The 13400-nt window shown below is 41.2% G+C and overlaps 1 long non-coding RNA gene across 11 annotated transcripts; it reads left to right on the top strand.

Moving 5' to 3' along the window:
* The first annotated feature begins 3834 nt into the window (after positions 1–3834).
* Positions 3835–9213, top strand: LOC103627564 (uncharacterized). 11 transcript variants are annotated; one of them, XR_004849676.1, is made up of 10 exons: positions 3855–4387; positions 4480–4607; positions 5765–5965; positions 6025–6111; positions 6422–6568; positions 6659–6697; positions 7218–7656; positions 7909–7977; positions 8728–8835; positions 8917–9213. It is a non-coding gene; the product is annotated as an uncharacterized lncRNA (long non-coding RNA). The 11 variants fall into 11 exon arrangements; XR_004849677.1 differs by having other exon boundaries at positions 5765–5919; XR_553713.3 differs by having other exon boundaries at positions 3835–4387; positions 4480–6111; positions 7218–7468; positions 7559–7656.
* The last annotated feature ends 4187 nt before the right edge of the window (positions 9214–13400 follow it).

A 13400-nucleotide genomic window follows, 5' to 3' on the forward strand; every position in this document is an offset into this window, starting at 1 on the left:
ATTTTATATGTTATTCGCCTCTCTCTCGTCATTTAGGTCCTCTCAACATGACAACCTTTTTGGCCCTGGGGTTGGTGCCGACAATGGTGAAGTGATGACTATATCATAGAAGGTACGACGATGGCATCTAAGATGTCCTTCGACATGTACCTAGAGGCCAAAGCATCGGTGTTCGCCATAAAGTAGGTCATTGTAAACCTTGAAATATGCAAACCCTAAGCCAATGAGTTCAGAGAGTGTACGGAGGCGATCCCATTGAATCCGATGATGAACGAAGTTGTACCTACTATAGATGGCGCGATGGTACGTATGTCATCATAAACAACTACAAATAAGAGTTGTTGGGAAACAAAGTGACGATTTTGGTATTGAACCTTGTAGTTTGGATGGTGGAGCTTTTGTTCTCGCAAGAAACAACGAGGAGCTTGAAGTGCCAATAATGTGTTACGTCTATTAGACAAGAAAACTTTCCTATACGGAGGTGCGTACTTGTAGGCGCGGGCTGGTGAATCAGCGAGGAATCCGAAAACCATTGTCTTTGGATCGGTTAAAAGACGAGATCGCCCTGTATACGCCATTAATTTGTAAGAAAAAGGTGCGGAAAAAGAGCGCACGGAGTGAGATCACAGTCACAGCAGCGAGAACTCCGCGAGAGAGGTGAACGGTCGTGGACGGACGACGGCTGCAGCGTGTGCCTGCGTCGACCACCCAACACCCGACCCCCGACCGCCAAAAGTCAAAACGTACAGCGGCCAAAACGAACGGCCCTAAACCAAAGCACGCAACAAAACTTTCCAGAGGGAGCCAGCACCCAGCAGCCATGGACATGGAAACCTCAGCGCCTCAGAGTCAGAGGGGTGAGGGCTGAGGATTGCTTTGCAAACGCCGGGTTTCAGCTCGACGTAGGGGCTGCTTGGTTTGTGGTTAAATGTGTCACACTTTGTCAGTTCGAATCGAAGAACTAATCTTAAACACAAAAGTTAGGTAAAATGTGACAAGTTAGACATCAAACAAACAGCCCGTAGTACGCAAGCAGACAAGCAGTGCGTGCGCGCATCGTCGCGCGAGGCAAGATCTGCGGCGATCGTGCGTGATAAGCAGGGTTAACGATAGATAGCCATGGCCCGTGGTCTCTCTCCTCCTTGGCTGCTGCCGCAGCTCGTCCCGCCCTGCTCCGATCCTCTCCTCGTGCCTTTCGGCGATAAAGCGGCCACGAGCGAAAGAAAAAGCGAGCCAAGCGTAGTAGCGATGCCGATGGACGATGACGACCCCCTCTCGCCCAGCCAGCGACATGTGACGTGATGAGCCGTAACGAGGCGCTTTAAATCGTCCACGTAAACGACGCGCGCAGGAGTGGTCCAGTCAGTCCAGCAGGCTCCAGTCCAGTGAGCGCGTGTGCGTGGCCTGTTCTCCGAGCGCTTGCAACGTCTGTCGGGCATGCACACGCACGCGGGCCGCGGCGGCAGCCGCTACCACTACCGCTACCGCTAGCGCTAGCGATCTCCGTTTCCGGCGATCGAAAAGCGCGGCGGCTGATGTGATAAGGCCGGGGCAAGGGAAGGTGGGAGCAGATCGCTAGTGCCGGTAAAGGTCAATGGCTCACAGAGAGCGGTCGCCGCCCGTAGCCATGGTACACTAGCTAGCGACTTTAATGATGGCTACGTACCAGGGGGAAACGGTGGCCGTGGGTCTCGAGGTGAATGTGACCTGCGGATCCGAGTCATACGGCACCCAGAAAGAAGCCATCATCACCATTTCGATTTCCGGCCTGATGATTATTCGTAAGCTCAAATCCATACTCCTATTTATTAGGTTAATCGATATCTCCGGATCTGGAAATCACGAGTGGTCGGAAATCAGGGCCGTATACGATATTAGGCCAGAAAGGACCAAAGTACTGAAAATGCATGGAAACAGATAGCGACAGCGGAACAAAAACAAAACAACGGACGAATTTCGTTTTATTTTAGTTATCGTTGGATAGTACAAAATTAAACTATACAGCGATAATTAAAAAGAAATGGAGGGAATAGTATATAAACAAACAAAAAGCTTCGAGACCGTGTGTTTCGTACTGCTGCTGTCCACCATACACACGCGTTACGTGCGCTGTCTTCCCTTTCTTGAGATCGCCATCGCTCACTGCTCAAAGCTGGTCGCCGATAAGCTAGCTAGGCGATGGTCGTCGACGACCGCTTGCGCAGTTGCGCTTGGACACTGTCTGCCGATGCGAGCTTCGACCACGGATGATCATCTCCTCCTTTCCTGGACTTGTGCTACGGCCGTAGGTGTGTCATGTCCTGTCATGTGTGATCCATATCGATGGTTCCATGTCTCTTTCCTCTACCTGCATCTGCATGCCCGAACCGGCCGGCGTCTCGCTAAACTGCGTCTGATTAAACCTTCTCGTGAGCAAATAAATCGAGTCACCACTTGTCACATGATGTGGCTTAGCTAGCTCGTCAAGCTGGTGGGTGGAGAGCTTAGGCTCAGGTCAGCCTTTTTCATTTCGAGAGAAATAAAAACGAGGTCAGGTCTGCTTTTCGAAACATCGTCATGCATGGAAGTGCTGATTGGTGTACTAAGTCGATGGAACCAGCCAACGAACAGATAGTGGCCCATGGGCCATGGCCCTTGTGCACTCGGGTCGAACTTTTAACTTGTCACTCTTCCCATCCGTTCCAAAATATTTTTGAGATGTGATCTGGTTCGGTACGGTTCGTGCTATTTGATATCCGTAGTTATTAGTTCTTCAAACCGTAAGCATTTGAATAGGTTTTTCAAATATAATAGACAATTAAAAGACTGCATGATACAATCATGAGCCTATAGATCTTAACCGCATCTAAGACACGGTTTGTATAAAGAGTCATGTAGAGACAAGTTTTTTCTTAATTGTTTTCACTTAACTCCCTAAAGATCCCTTAAGACGCTTCTTATTCAATTAGATTGTACATGCTCTAATAGACCAAAACAAAAAAGAGAAATTTAAATTCACTGAAAGACAAGAGGAAGATCGATAGACGAGCTTAAGTTTATGTAAACAATGAGCGAGGAGCTAAGGGGCTCCACCTAAATAGACTTACTATATACATTCTCACAAGTTGATAGTGAAGGATGCAAAACACACTACTAGAGATATGCTTATTTAAGACGCACATTTTAGGACGGATATCAGTGTATTTTATAGAAGCGTCTTTTATCATATGGTGATGAGTAAGATAAGACGGTTTGTTGGAGATCCGTCTTTAATAAAGAAGTGTTTTGAGACAGTTACATCGTAAGAAATGTCTCATATTGATTTAAGACGGATTGTTATTGAAAATTGTCTCAAATAAATATACCTTTTGAGTCATTAAGATTGTAAGAATTGTCTTAGATTTTGGTTAGTATATTAGACACTTTTGTATGTGATACCATCTCAAAATGAAGATATTATAAGAGTCATCTAGACTTTAATGAATGTCTTAAATATGACATCGTCTTGGTATGATATTCCTAATAAGATGTATTATGAAAAACATAGTAAATAGTGAATTCGGCTTAGTTTAATGATTATATATGATATAAAATATAAAACCTTTCTCTACAACTTAATATAGATGGTAAAATGGACCCATATTTGTCACACAACAAACATTTTGCTTTAATTTCTATCATTTAAGTACCAAAGTTTAGAAAAGTATACCCATTCTATATTAAATATATCAGTACCTTTACATTTACATTGTCAAACTCTAAAAATTCGATGACTTTAAAGATTTGGACTTAAAAAAGAAAACCCAGTATCTAATTGAATTCCTTCTGATCCCTTTCGGTCTCTTTTCTTAAAACATCACCCATTCTACCCGCTCCAAAACTCTTTCTCTTCCTCACCACACCAGCAAAACCACCACAACACCCCTCGCACTACGCGCGCCGCCGCCGCCGCTAGCACTGGTGAGACGAGTACGGAGGAGCAGCACAGGGATGGACGGCGGCCTCGAGGATGAGCAGGAGGACCCAAGCTTCCTCAAACCACCACAGCACCCCTCGCACTACGGGCACCGCCACTGCTGTCGCTTTCAGCGTCGGTAAGACGAGTAGGGAGGGGCAATGCAGGGATGGACGGTGGCCTGGACGGCGAGTTGGAAGACGCGGGCTTCCTCGACGAGGTATTACGCGCGACGGACGAGGTCATCGCCTCCCGCAACCCTAACCCCGCTCCCGCTCCCGCTCCCATCCCCATGTTTGACTCCTTCGTCATTGTCCCCGTCTGAGAGCCTCCTATCTTCCCACCGATTCGATCTCCCACCTCCCCGTCGCTTCGTAGCCCCGCTTCACGATCAGCTTCTCCCCTCCGCTAATGGAATGAGTATTTTTACCGGTTAAAGTTTGGTTAATGAAGGTAAAGTTCTTGTGAATTTGGAGGCAGTGACTACATGTCCATAATTGTAGCTTTCCTGTGATCTGAATACTCGCGACAATTTCACCTTGCAGGAATAGAAAATGGGGTTGTGCAATTTCAAGACTCAGGTGTCCATGGATTGGAGAAATTTCCATTTAGATGACCCATCAACATCCTACATTGCCTGGTGATCACACCTGTGTCACCTGTATGAATGTTGGTGGGTTCGACTTGCAATGTTGTTACAACCTGACTTGACTAATGCTCTTACTCATGCTTACAAGTAATTTGTTTCATTGGGTTTTGCATGACGTCTAATAGAATATGTTATTCTGTATTCATTGTATTAGTATGTTGCAAGGGGTCATAATAAATCGGGTAGCGGTAAAATATTGTATGACTACAAGATTGGCGTCTTGAGTGCATTATGTTATAATTTAAAGTTCATATTTCCAACCAAAGCAAAAATAGTTTATGAAGCATAATAGTTTTTCCAATACTAAATTCTTGAGTGGCATATGTGAAAGTACTATAGCTAAGACGCGATGAAGTATGGATCAGTGTTTATTTAATCATTTACGATGAGATGTTATTTGTAGTGTTAGTTATTCATCTTCAGGTTGATTCTGTACCTAACTGATATATGTCTGTGTGTTTTCAGAAACCCCTCATATGCAAAAGCTTAATACTGTCAAGGCTGCTACAGTGGTCATAGGTTAGAATAAATCCATGGTAAACTTGAACCCCTACAAACTAAAGAAAATGCCAGAATAGAGAAAGTTTAAGCCTAGAGATAAGTGAGTCAAATCCATAAAATTGGCAAGTCAAATCATCAGTATGAAATGTACCAAGGCATATTGGGTGTAGAACTATCAAAGGTACCTAATATGTTTTGTGTAAGTATAAAAGAAATTCTGGTAGAGGATAACAAGAAACATCAAGCATTGAGGCCAAGGATGAACTAATATGATGGGCATCTATTTTAAGAAGCTCGATTTTCAGACATCAACTATCAGTTCTAGGATACAGAAGACTCTGAAAGGCCGCAAGAAGGTATCAACGACATATCTGATAACTAAATATATGCACCAACTGTAGGAAAATAGTAAAGGAAGGCCCTAAATGCCCAAAATTGGCCACAATATTTCACCGTCAGGTCTACCTACTCTGTTATAGTACTGTCCACACTCAACAGCCGATCTTTGACTGCTTTAGTTGCCCCTCCTGTTAGTTTAACAATTCTGTTGAGTGTTGACTCCTTCCATGAATTGGTCACCTAGAAAAGGTAGTAAACATGTGAATGAGTGGGTTGAAGAGGATGATAATTACCTCAATTATATTTCTGCTTTCATAACTTAGTTTACTACTTTGTATTAGGTCAACTTTCAGCCTCTGTTAACAACACAATTGACCAAGAGCGGGGATGAGTAGAAGAGGATGATCCTGGTGTGTATATTACTGTTCGAGCATTGCATGGTAGCATCAGAGAACTACGTAACGACGAGGCTGAGCGACAATTCCAGTGTCCCAATGTGTGACCCGAGTTCAACTCCTCTTTCGTCGACCTCGAGATCCCAGGTACTATGACACACAGCTACCTTCTCGCAACGTGATGTGGGATGAATTTTGACCTGTAGGTTGAATAAGTGAAGTGGATGAGTCAGAAAGTGGAGGAGACAGTGTGCAGGAGCAGCCTGTTTATGTGGCCGTAGTGGATCTCGCATGTAAGTCTAGTCCATTCAATGATAATCATACGCACAACAAAATTTTCTTTTGGATGTCAAGATAGCTCATTGATCTTGTGTGATGTGCTATTAATTAGTTCGGGACTTGATGATTTCCATCTCTTAATGCCTTTCGGTTCCGAAGAGTTCCTGGAACTCATCAAGAGTGCACTTCTTACAGCCCTAGAAGGAATGGAATTCTGATCATTTTGGATTTCCTTAATATTTTGGTCCGTTTAATAACTGTGTTATTTGTGAGTTTAGGGAGTACTTCTTACAGCCTATTTGTGTTATTTTGCACTTCTTACAGCCTGTTTGTGAGCTTGGTATTCCTCCTGAAAACATCACTGCAAACCAATTGTTATTTGGCACATTGGGGGAGTACGCCGGATTTGATCCCACAGAGCCCACTTCACGCAGTGGGGGTAAAGCAAAAGCAGTGCAGCAAATAAAACAGGTTTAGTTAAACTGTATATCTTTTGCTTGCAACTTTTTAATTCTTACTAGTGTGCTAACCTTTGTTTGTGTTCACGACCATGGCTACAAGACAATTGTTACGATTAGTGATGGCGCAACTGATCTGGAGGTAAATGGCTGGATAATACCTTTCAAACTTCTATCCTGGCAATAGTTATTAACATGTATAATATGCCTAGTTGGGTAAACATTAGTTGTTGACACTAACCCCATTTTTGCAATGATATGGATATCTCCTGGCTGATTCGATTGATGAGGCATGCAAACCTTTCTCGTTGTTTGTGTTTGTCAATGAAATTCTGTAGTGTTGTTTCTCTTGTTCAGATAGAACAAGATAGAAATAATAGGTGAGTGAACTTGTGCAAAGATATAATTTATTAGGGCGTAGCAATGAGTGGGTCAAAGAGTTAATTTTGCTTAAGGCCTATCGAAACGAAATTGGTTTGATGCTACCGACATCCGGCAGCTGTTCTTTAGTGAATTATTTCAGATAAAGAAATAACTAGCAAATGTATGCAGAGTAATGATACAAGACTTCTATTACGTATCAGTGAATAGCATTTTTATCTACAATACTGTACCAAAATAAAAATATATGAAGTTACCTTAATCCGCGGTGTCTTTTGCAGGCTCGGCAACCTGGCGGAGCAGACTGTGTGCCGCCAGAGCTAGCGGAGGGAGGCGGGTCATTCGATTTGCCATGCTTAGGATTGGAGAATCACTAGAGTAATAGTATATACATGGTGGGGAGTGAAACCAACAGAGGAAGAATCCGTTCTTGATCAAAATTAGTCGGCTGCTTGGTTCGTCGTCTGCGTGTTCGATCGGAGGTTGGCGACGCCTTGGCGTGGCCGCTTTCCGCAAGAAAGCAAGGAAATTGGTCGGCTTCTGCGCTACCAGTCCGGTCCACTTCGTTCACCTTTCCCTTTCGGTGCCACCAACATCTAACTGTACATGCATGCTTGCTTAGTGCTGACCGCCGCTAATGCGCTGGATATTTCTGGGAGTGGAAACGAAAGTGTACTCTGAATTTCAAGTTCCTGTCAAAAGTAAGATCCTCTGACGAAGGTGTGTACTCTGAATTTCAAGTGCCAACAATCTATGTTTTCCAGTCAAAAAGTATTACATGGTGCCCGGCTGTTAGCTTCTCCTTTCAGTTGTTGCCCTTGCCGGCCTGGCATTTGTTCAACCTTTCCTCTCTCTCTCTCTCTTTATTTCTGTTACAGCCATTTTACTGATGATAACAGTGCTAATTGGTCAATTTCACATATATTTAAATATATATATATATATATGGAGCTAATACTGGTGAAGTAGTAGGTGTGGTTGTGATCATGCATAAACTAACTGTTGCTGCCACATGGATCGGAGAGGGAGATCGATCCACAGGTTGGTTAATGGCCCATGCATACCACCACACCTTGTTCCATGATTCTTCCTTTATTTTTCATGAAGTGGTGATTAGATGCCTAGCTCCCTGTTCTATGTTGCTATAGCTTGGTTAGCTAGGGTCACTGTTTGTCTGACAGCCAGCAATTCTTGACAGCAAAACTTGGGTGCATGTGCTAGCTACGTACAGCTGGTTAAATACACACAGAGACATCACTTATTCACATGTGCATCATATATATATGGTACAGTAGTGCAGTGTTATTCTTATAGGCTATTTTATTTTTTCAATAGCTGTTGTGTCTGTTTACAGATAGTCCCAACTTGAATTCTTTATAGACAATTGGCACGCGCATGGTTCAGAAAAACTATAACCTCTCCCCATGGCTCTGTTGTTGTCCTTGACTTCGTTCTTTTCTCTAATTCTTTATTGGGTTGAGCGAGGGGTAGCTAAAAAATAGGATGCAAACTAATGTTGTCCAGTTTCAACATAATGTAAGTTATGTGCTATTATATCTATTTGATGCCTTTATGCATTTCTTAGTACTCAACATGTTTTCTTCAATCCACTTATCTTACAAACCTGTCTTCTTATGAGTTAGGTACTGTTTGTTTAATAATGTAAGTTAGGTACTGTTTGTTTAATAATACCATGTCCATGGTTTACAAACCTACTGTGCAGTTTTTACACATGCACCACTCACACTGCTTATGAGCTGTCAATCTTACCTTCTGGGATTGTCTTTGCAGAAGATGGTATCATTTGTCAAGTGTATGTTGGGACTTGATGCTGTTGTTTGGGACATTATTGGGTCGTCATTGTTGGAGAAAGTTGTGTATCTACTTACAGAATTGGATGTATGCTCCTTTCCTTTTGTATGGCTACGTAATCTATATTGCAACTTTTTTTTCTCTTATTGGTTGATTGGAATTATGCAGGTTAATATAACATGGGAAGATATTCTTCAAGATAAACACAACAAAGGTATATTTGACATGGAGCTTGAGGATTTGGCTGAGGATGAACATAACCTTGGCCGCACAAGTGTGGAGACTTGAATTCATATATACTTAGTTAGGCTCAATGTTAGCATAAACAGTTGATGAACAAGTTTTCCCATTAGTATTTTAGTTTGAATTTAGAGTACAATTATGTATGAGTTATTTGACAATGCTTATTTATGAGATATTGAATGATATTTATCTATATTGTATTAATTATAGTGTTATTAAATATATGTGTTTGTATTTTTCTCTTTTAAATTATTATAATGCGGTAATTGAAGAATGTATTGCCATGTAAGTCATTTCGTTTAAATCTTAATAAAACAGTTATCAAAACGTCTAATATGAGTCTCCTAAATAAGACGGTTTCTAAAACGTCCAATACTAGCCTTCTAAATAAGATGGTTTTTTTTCTGTTGTGAGTGTCTATTATTATAGGATATTCTAGTCACTTTGATAAATACTTTGTGACTTATAATGTTCGTAGTTCTTTCGAAGAAGTGTCTTAAACAAAAACCTAATTTAAGACGGTTTATTGGACAAAATGACTTAAATAAATGCCTTTTTAGACGGTTATAAATTAAAAACTGTCTTATTTAATATCTTTTAAGACGGTTTGTAACCATCTTAAAAATGGAACATCTTTTGCGACTCCATTAAATTTGGACACTTCATAAGCGTCTTAATAACTAAAAATTAACCATCTCATATGACTCGATTTGTAGTAGTGACACCTAGTACACATGAGCTGTCCTTAATGACTTCAATTGGATACAAAAAGAGGGGAATTAACGGTGACAACCACATACAACAAGAACACAACCACAACACCATGTAAAGAGAGGAACAACCAATCTACCAAAGAGACAAGAAACAACCGAAACGAACAGGTGCATAGCAAGAGCAGGCCTACATGTAACGGGCCCCCACTCATTTTTGTGTTGTAAGTAGTAGAGACTAAATTTTCACCATTATATCCTCCGTTCAACTCATTTTATTTGTCCCCGCTCTTACATTTTGATGGGCGTTATTGCAAGTGTGACCTCACTCCTATTTTATCCTAGGTCCGGCACTGGTGCAGAATCAGTGGCCACCAAATATTGCACCACCAAGAGGCTAAGGTTTCGATGAACATTCACACGAGACTCTAGGGCACCAAGTCATGAAAGATAGACAACAGTCATGATATAGATCTTCTATGGAGTACATCTAGGATTCAATCACCTTCCACTTACGTCCCTAAGGAGAGAAACTATCAAGGGTTAGAAGACCAACGACTAGAGAACAAGGAGATCCAAGAGAGAGGATCATAGTCCCGTTAACATATATAGCATCAGAGTGGGTCCACTACTGTGCCCGGGTATTCACAAGTAAAACCAACATTTTAGGGAAAAATAGTACCACCTCCGTTCACAAATACATGACATTGTTGACTTTTTTCGAAAACTTTGACCACTCGTATTATTCAAAATATTTATTAAAAAATATAAAATTTGAAGTCAATCACAAACTATCTTAAGTGATAAAACAAATAAAAAATAATAATTCATTATTTTTTTGAATAAAACAAGTAGTCAAAGGTGTCATATATTTATGAACGGATAGAGTAGTTTTTAGAGGTATATATCTAATATAGTTATAGTCTGAAACTGTTATTTTCTGGCTCTTCTTTGCCTCTAAACACAAAGCAGCCCACAAGCCTACAACACGCGCAATGGCCCAATTGACATTTCCCATTTCACGTACACAATCACACTAACCATCAGCCCTCAACTCATTTTTTTACCATATAAAGAATGCCACCTCTTCGTATATCACTCCTATATTTATGGCTAGAATGGAAATCTAAATCTCCTCCGGGATTACAGGAGGTTGAGAAGAAAATTATTTTAATTTTTTCCTCAATCTTCGAGAATTCCGAAGTAGATTTAAGTTTCCAAACTAGCCATTATCTTTACATATTTTTCAGTGGTGAGCAGTTTGAACAGATGGTTTGCCATTTTTGCTTATATGGTATACCATGCGTCCATGCCCGAGTGTAGCCCATCAACGTGTGTGCCTCTATCCAACTATTACCAACGACTTACCTATCGTTATATTCAAACTACACTCTATAAACAGTATAGTCTATGTAGCGTAAAATGGTGTTTGAGTAACCATATGGATAAGCTAAAGATAGTCTTATAAGTTATAACTTAGGCTTGGCAAATGTATAATGTATATGTGTTGCAACAAGACACAATACCATCATAATTCATAACATATGTATGAGTACGTGGTATACTGTTACCTAAAAGATATTGCGCTCGTTATGTTTAAAACTCCAAATTTAAAAATATGTAACAATAAGTTGTAGTTAGAAGTATACGACGCCTTTACATCTTTAAAAAACATAGATAATTAAAATATAACTCCGAATTTAAAATACAGGAGAAAGCTTTTGCATGCATGGTCGCCAATCAAAGATTTTCATGTCCAAGATACGACGCCTCACTTCTTACAATTGAAGCATGAAAGCTGTAGTTAGAAGTATCCTACAAATAAATTGTATATTTTCATTTTTAAATCTATAGTACTGTTGATATCTTGAAAAAAATATGTAACAATATGCATGATGCATGACGTCCTTCGTGAAGTTAAAACCTCTTTATTATAATATTCTTCGTGAATATATCATTTATCTATTTCTTTTAACTCTTTTATTACTGAACTGGTAAACCACTTCTAACCCTCACCCACAACCATAAGATCATCTTTGTTGGTTCTTACTCCATAATATGTACTCCCCGTTCTTTTTTATCTATCGCGGTTTAGTTAAAAAATAAACTAGCAGGCGACAAGTATTCGACAACGGAGGTTATAGTAACTAGCTACTTCTTTCTACATCCATATATATGCAACAACTGGGAATAAGACCTTTCCTATATTACAAAGCCGGTAAGAAACGAGGCACGCTACGTTGTCCACGTCGTTCCTTTCCTTTTCAACCGTTGGATTGGCAGTCAACGGCCACGCGAAAGCTCCACCATTTGCCAGCCTCGGTAGTTCACGAAGCTTCTGGAGTTCTGGGTGCCGTCGGACGGGCTGAACGAAGTACATTACTAGAACGTCGGCGTCGGTGGATCCATCCAGCTGAAGGGACCCACTGCTGCTTCGTCCCCACGACCACGGTCCCCGCTGCCCTGGCGAAGGTACAATCTCTGCCGCGTCCTCAGCTATGCCGCGCGCTTCGTGAGTTTTGACACTTCTCGGATGGTGATGGTGCTCATCCCTCCGTGCATGCTCCCAGCCATCCGGACGCCGATGAGACAGAGGATCTCGCGCTGTTTCGTCGCACAGCTGACCTCTCCGTCGTGCCCTCCTCATCCTCCGACGACCGTACATCTGCCGCTGGCCTGACGACCCGGACGCGATTGCTCTTCTCTTTCTCATTCTACAAATTCCTGCTGTGTGCCTTCATTCAGCCTTGAACCCTCTCTGGTGGAAACGAATGCACAACAAGTCCATTTTATGTTTGCACAAGTGGCAAGAGTTCTTCTTGGGGTTTATCTGGTTGGGTCTACAATATTGAATCACGCCATCGCTCTCAGTGACATTATGAACTATTCTCTGCTTGCCATTCTTCTCATTTTTGCTCCCCTGGCAATACCAGTGAAGATGACGTACTTCTGCCTTCATCCTCTAAATCAAACCTTGGTAATCTTGAAGAAGATGATTCCACAGACATCAATGGTGAAGGGGCTATAAAGCCGAAGGGAAGAAGACCAAAAAGGGGATAAGATTTCAGGTTTCGTGAAGAAATACTGAAGGTCGATTTCTGGTTTCTCTTTGCAACATGTTTTCTTGGGATTGGATATGGAATCACTGTTCTTAATAGTCTAACACAAATAGGGATTGTTGTAGGTGCTTTCGACACGGCCATCTCACTCTCTGTCTTCAGTTTCTGCAATTTTTTGACCAGTTGGGAGGTGCTGCTATTTCTGAGTATCTTGTTAGTTAACAAAATATCTTATATTTACTCTTTGAAAGAACAACCTCATCAGAGCTCTTCAGGCTAAAGCACTTTGGAAAGATATTCGACCTCATCACATTGGCGAATTAACATAATCGCCCTCTCCCCTCCAAATTTTTATTCGTTCTCAAAAATTTATGTTCATATTGACTTATTTTCTTTGCCACGTGATCATATATACTCCACGGTAAACATGCCTAATTATTTCTTATTCATGTTATATGGGTACATATATATAAAGTAAAAGCATGCTCTAAGATTGTATCCAATAAATAGATACATGCATATAGATTCAATATAGTAAACAAGGATTATTCAACTTATTAAGTTAAATGTTCACAATGATTTGGAATATTAACAAACCGAAACTACATTTGCTGCCTCATAGTTTCAATGTGTTTTTGCT

Source organism: Zea mays, chromosome 5 (genome assembly GCF_902167145.1).
Source record: "Zea mays cultivar B73 chromosome 5, Zm-B73-REFERENCE-NAM-5.0, whole genome shotgun sequence".
NCBI classification, from domain to species: Eukaryota; Viridiplantae; Streptophyta; class Magnoliopsida; order Poales; family Poaceae; genus Zea; species Zea mays.